We start from the raw sequence: 6019 nt of genomic DNA, 5'->3' as shown, positions 1-6019 counted from the left end.
GCCTGCTGCTTTGGAGGAGGTAAGGGAAACGCAAAAGGAACGTGAAGGTGTACTGAAATGAGGAGAAAAAAGTGTGAAATGATAATTTCTTTCACAGTTTGGACCTAAAACTTGATAGGAGTAGTTATCCATATCCGAGGGGAGGATTGAAAAGACCTAGGTATCTCAGTTATCAGTCTGCCCAGTTCAATGAAACTGTGGTGACAGCTTCTCCTGGTTGTTCACTGGTCAGCAGTTATGTCCCAAGTGATCTTGGGGCCCCTGTATAAGAATAATTCATGATGGCTTGGGTATTTGCAAGCAGCAGCTCCTTGCTTACTAGCTATATGCACAGGAATGGGCTGAATGAGTGGAAAGCTCTAAAGAATCCGTTACTGTGGCTGTTATTTCACTGCTTACAGATTCTCATGTTGAAGAAAAGCTTCTGAAGGGCAGACTCAGAGCTCAGGGTTTGTGTCAGTAGGAAGAACTATTCACCTCCGAAGCAGAGATACCAACTTCATACAGGGTTTTCATAAAACCCATGTGACATCTGCTGTAGTGAAGGGTCTGGCCTGCTGGGAACAGCGAGGGCTTGGGCTCTAGTTGGTTCTGTGATTTTCTGAATCCATAGAAGAAGTGAGTGTGTTCTCAAATTTTCCTTCTCTGAAAAGCAAATCCCTCTGCTGTGGTGAGGAAGGAATGGAGGTTAGAGGCAAAGATGAAGGAGGCTTTCATTCAACAGAGAAGGCTTTGTTGATGTACAACACGTACCTGGTGAGTTAGCCGCTGAGACCTCTCTTGACTCGCTTTGAACAGGGCCCCTAGTTACAGAACCTGTTCTCCATCTCTCATCTCCCATCTGCTGTCTTTTCTGTGCAGCTTGGTTTGTCTCCTGAAAATTCATACCTGCCTTGTTCTCGTAAGTGTGCTTATGCATGACAGAGGATTATTTGCTACCTCTAAGAGAGGAGGCCTTCTCCATACTGTTATTTAAAGTTTAAAAAAAAAGTAGACTGTCTTAAAAAGGTAATTAAAGAAGACCCAACAACAACCCAAACTGTTCTTTAATCTCTTCAGTTTCACTTCCACATGCTGCGTATCTTGTTCTACCAGTTCCAATGCTCTTGCAAAACAGTTGCACAATGACTTCCTCTTAGCAACCAGCAGAATTAAACTTGAGCTCACCTAATTGGCTGTACCTTTTCTAAGATCCTCAATGTATTGAGTTTCCAATAAACTCTGCACACACACCCCCTTTTTTCCAGCACCTTTTCATTGCTACGACTTTTGGAATAAATACTTGTGGACGTACTCATATACAGCTCCCATAGAGACATGGGAGCTGGTTGCAGCCTGAAATACCAACTCATCCCTTAAGTTTAACCAATTTCCTTTTAACACTCGACTGTCTGCACACTGACAATTTATGAAAAGCTCTAGGCTTTTACCAGAGTTTTGGTCCAAATGTTTATGGTACTATTAAAAAATCTCCCACTATGATGTGTTCCTAAAAGCTACAGCTGCTTTAAAGGCCAATGTCTGATTGAGATTCCCCCTTCAAATAAAAATAGGTTTTGTGCCAGTTTCTGATTTTGCTGGAATAACAAGGGCACAACAGAGGCAGCACAAGGTAATGGGTCCCTCAGAGCATCAGGGTCAGACAGACTATTTTGGAATTAGCCATCCCTCAGCAACTCTTCTGGAAAGGTCTTGTGTGCTTTACAATCTTCTCCCACTACAGTGTGGAACAACTTCCACTCCCACGCTGCACGAAAATCTGTTCTTGGTTTGTTTTGGTTTGTTTTTGGTTTTGGTTTTTTTTCCCCTGTGTGAAAGTTAGCAATAGAAACATTTAGGTAACATTTCATAAATGCTTCTTTTATAAATACTGGTCATCAAAAAAGTTTGCCAAATGTGACCTGAATGTAGGTGGGGAAAACTCCATGCAGATTAGCAGCTACACTTGCATTGCTCCCTTATTTGAGCTCCTTTCCCCCTTACAAGCCAGACTTTGCCAAGTAAACTTCACCAGGATATGATATTTGTCAAGGATACTGATGATCAGTGGCTGTGGCTATGTTTAACCGAGGATGCAAGACCGTTAAGCTATTTAAGAAGTTCTTGCCACAATGAATATGTTTTAGAAAGTACCACCTGGAAGGAGCGTATTGAGCTTAGTGGGGACTTTTTATCCCCTGTTAATTTGTAAAACAAAATGACTGCTAAAAGCTTAGAACCCATCCCTGCTTTTGGACTTTCCATTTGACTCCCTCCTAGTGATGAAACAACAGCTACTCACAGGTGAATAATTGAGGTCCCCGAGAGAGAAACTTGTTAAAATTTTAATAATGTCTTGGCTATATTTATAATTCTGTAGAGAGGCTCTGAGCTGAGTGAGCCAAAGAATCTGCCATGTTACATCAGAGCCTTTGATCCAAATGACCTCTGTTCGGGAAACAAGAAGTGCTTATGCTGCACAAATCTCTCTAAACCTAACAAAAGTATGTGTGAGATTGTCTATGCTGTACTGGAGAACGATTACTGTCAGGTAGATTCATCTGCTGCTAAATGGGAGCAGCTCTGTGATGGGAGGTTGGCAAACAGCCAGCATCCGTGGGATGTCTGTGAAGGTGCTGGTGGATTGATCTGACACTTCCTGAGACCTTGAGAGCAACCCCCAGGCAGGTGTGTTTGTTGCTAGCAGTGCAGAGACTGCAAACTGCTCCCTACTGCGTGGTAGCTTGTGAATCTCTTGGGTCTTATCAGCAGCTTACACCACACAGAGACCTCCTGCCTGATACAGATGCTCAGCTGCAAGAGGCTGCCTCGCAGCTGTGGTTTCTTCACCTTGTACTTCTTTGACAAGGAGGAGGAGCTGTACAAATGGTAGATTTGTTTTCCAAGCTAAATGAAAACTGCAATTTCAAGCTTGCTTGCCTTGGCACCTCTCACATTTTTCCATTTTACAGGGACAGTGGCAGGGTGCTTGGCAGAGAGGTAAATATTTTGGTTATCCCAGAATAAGGTGAGGTGACTGTTCAAGGCAACGCAGTGGCTCAGCAGCAGGACTACTCGTTGCTGGACTCTGCTCAGGTGACAAAGCCGCACAATTTAACACCCAGTCAGCTTGCTGCACTACTATAGCCTTCCCAGACTGCCACACAACACAGTTCCAATGAAATCAGGCCACTTGGTCTCACAGGTTTCTTTTCCCCCATGCTAGCAGAGTTTCTCTCCTCTCTTCTCATGGGAGAGGGTATTTAGGATTGTGTTAACTTCTTCTGATATGGGGAAGTGACAATATGCCCCTGCTCCTTCCTGGCTTTGTTGAGGCATCCTTAGCCTGGTCATTTGGGGTAAACCACTGAAGTTCCTTCCCTCCACCTTCCCACTGCATCAATGGAGGAAATTAAAAGCACCTTTGCAATGCATACAGCTGCTCCACTCCCTCTGACTGGGGGAGGTGGAGACGACTCTTGTGCCCCTCAGCATCAGTGGCAAGGATCACATCAAGTACCTTCTTTTGAAAGCTGAAGCATGACTATGCTGAAGTCAAGCTGGAGCTGCAAGGGAACATCTGAGTTACTTTGCATGGTGGTGTGTGGTTGGGTGGACCATGAGGTGAAAGGAGAAATGGGGCATCTGTGTGCCCTTTCCTGGTCTCCCCTATCTCCTTGACTTTGCCTGGGGCAGCTGTGTAAGCAGCGCTGCACTGCTTCCTTGCAGACATGCAGCTGCGATGGGTGGCAGGTCCTGTGTCCATAACCAGTGAGCATGACTCTCTCACCGTACTCTTCATGTAGCTACTCTATATTGGTCCAGTTGATGCAATAGTATTTTACATCATTGCTGTGTCCCTTGTGACAAAAGGGAATGAGGTCCAGCCTTCCTAAAGGTGCCACTTTCAAAGCATAAAGAAAGAGCATCCAAGAAGGGAGCCAAGCCATGGGAACCACACCAGCTAGTGCTTTTCCCTCTGGGTCTGAGTTAGTCACACATCCAAGCTCACAGTCCTGTCAGGGCATAACTCACCCAGCTGCATGGTCTCCCAGCCTCCAGCACTACCATAAGGAAAGAAAAATCATAAAATGCAAATGTTTGAGTCACAAACCAAGGGTGGGTGAGTAGGATTAGGCGAGGCTGTGCTGACTAACCCACTCCAGCAACAGGCAAGTATTGCTCCCAATTTGTCCTGAAGGAAATAGATCTGGCTGTGCTGAAGCTCAAGGTGGTGTTGGAAGGTGTTGCTGGTGCAGAAACATCTTAACTCTGATCCTGGGCCACCCTGCCAAAATGGCATCCCAGGCCTGGGTCTGGCTGGATTTACACAGAGACATCACAAAATCAATGATAAAAAGCAAACCAGGGATATACCGTTGCTACTGTTCCATCTGATAAAGGAGAGTTGAATCCCTTGAGGCAGAAACAATTTATCTGTGCCCCAAAATGACTCATTAGGAGCTGTTTCAAACAATTGGTATCTTTGTATTGAAAAGACACGTCCTGATGAATTTGGCAAGGACACGATTTCAGATTATTTTATAGTCTACTTTGTAAAGCTGTACGCAGGGTTAATGACAGTTTAGTATTAATTGTGTATCTCTGGCAATTTGCAGAGAGACATTTGTCTGACTAGCATCTTGCTCCTGCTTTTAACATTTCTAGTTCTTGAAAAACAACACAACTGGATATTAGAGCACTGCTTTCTCAAATGGCTTTATCTGAAGCTTTCAGGGTATGACACAATTAAGCATTTAATTGTGAGGCCCTGTATGGACAGCATAAAATTTACTCCTCCCCAGCCACAGTGCAGCCTCCCCCAGGCCAGAGTGCGATGGCTGTTTGTTAGCGACTGGCAGTGCCAAAATAACTCTTCGGAGAGGCAGGCTTATGGCTGGCTGATGCTGGGCTGGGAGGAAATGAGATGGTCAGGACGTATTTAGCAGTAAACCAGCTTACCTGTTCAATCACACTGACAAACAGATGCGTAAATACAAAAGTGTGGCTTCTTATCACAAGCAACACGTGTGAGCGGGGTCTGAGACCTGGCTGCTTTGAATTTCCAGGAATTAGCTGGTAATGTATTAGCTGTGTTAAGATAAAACCTTGTGTCTGCAAGGCCTGCTGTTAACTCTCCTTTGTGTGTGTGTGCTGAGATACAGACAGCTCTGAAGAAAGACCATTTGGTGCTGTAGATTCTGGTCTCGACTTCAACAGGATGAAGACAATTGTTACGCAGCAATTATTCAGTGAAGGGCACTTGTTCAGTGCGAGGGAGAAATAGTTGATAAATTTCATTTTTCATTTACAATGGCTTTAAATGCCTCAAGGTAGTAACATGGATTTTAAATTCTGACCAGTATTTAAATTAATTGCAAAATTCTAAATGACTTCCATGTTACCAAAATGACAACTTGAATTTACAAATATCCAAGTGGCATTCTTCAGAGCATGGAAAAGTAATTTCCACGGGGATTAGACACATGCACAACAATGTCCGCAGTCTCCTTTCTCAGCTTATTTCAAATGACTGGTGTGGTATGGTTGGTCTGTCTGCACTTCACTCTTCTAACAATTGTCAGCAGGACCATTCATCCCTATGCACTACCACAGCTGGGCTGTCGGTGGGAAGAGTGTAGAAGACCCTGAGAGCTTCCCTTCTCCTGGAGGTTTTGGTGCCTGGATGTGGGCTGAGCTAGAGCTAGAGCTGTTTCCAAGCAAAAAGGAAGTTTAAATCGAAGCAGGAATTTTTTTTTTTAAAACTGGAATTAAAAAGACACCCCAACTGGGGAAAATACTTGCATCTCATGTGCTTGCAGGTTTCCAAAAGCCTAAACTTGGCATCCCAAATAGTTCAACCTATTTGACCAGATCGACTGCAACTCTAGTTTGTACCCACTCTGGGCAAATACTTAAGTTTCAGTTCCTGCAGGAGTTTTCCAGGAGCCTATCTTTCCCCAAAGAGCTACATTTGCATGCTGGTGAAGTGCATACATAACTTTCATTAAAACTGGTGTTTCAGCACATGGCACTGGGG

This window comes from Cariama cristata, unplaced genomic scaffold (assembly GCF_000690535.1).
Source record: "Cariama cristata isolate BGI_N322 unplaced genomic scaffold, ASM69053v1 scaffold39880, whole genome shotgun sequence".
Taxonomy (NCBI): domain Eukaryota; kingdom Metazoa; phylum Chordata; class Aves; order Cariamiformes; family Cariamidae; genus Cariama; species Cariama cristata.
The sequence above is the reverse complement of the archived record's forward strand: the minus strand, read 5'-3'. Positions refer to the sequence as shown.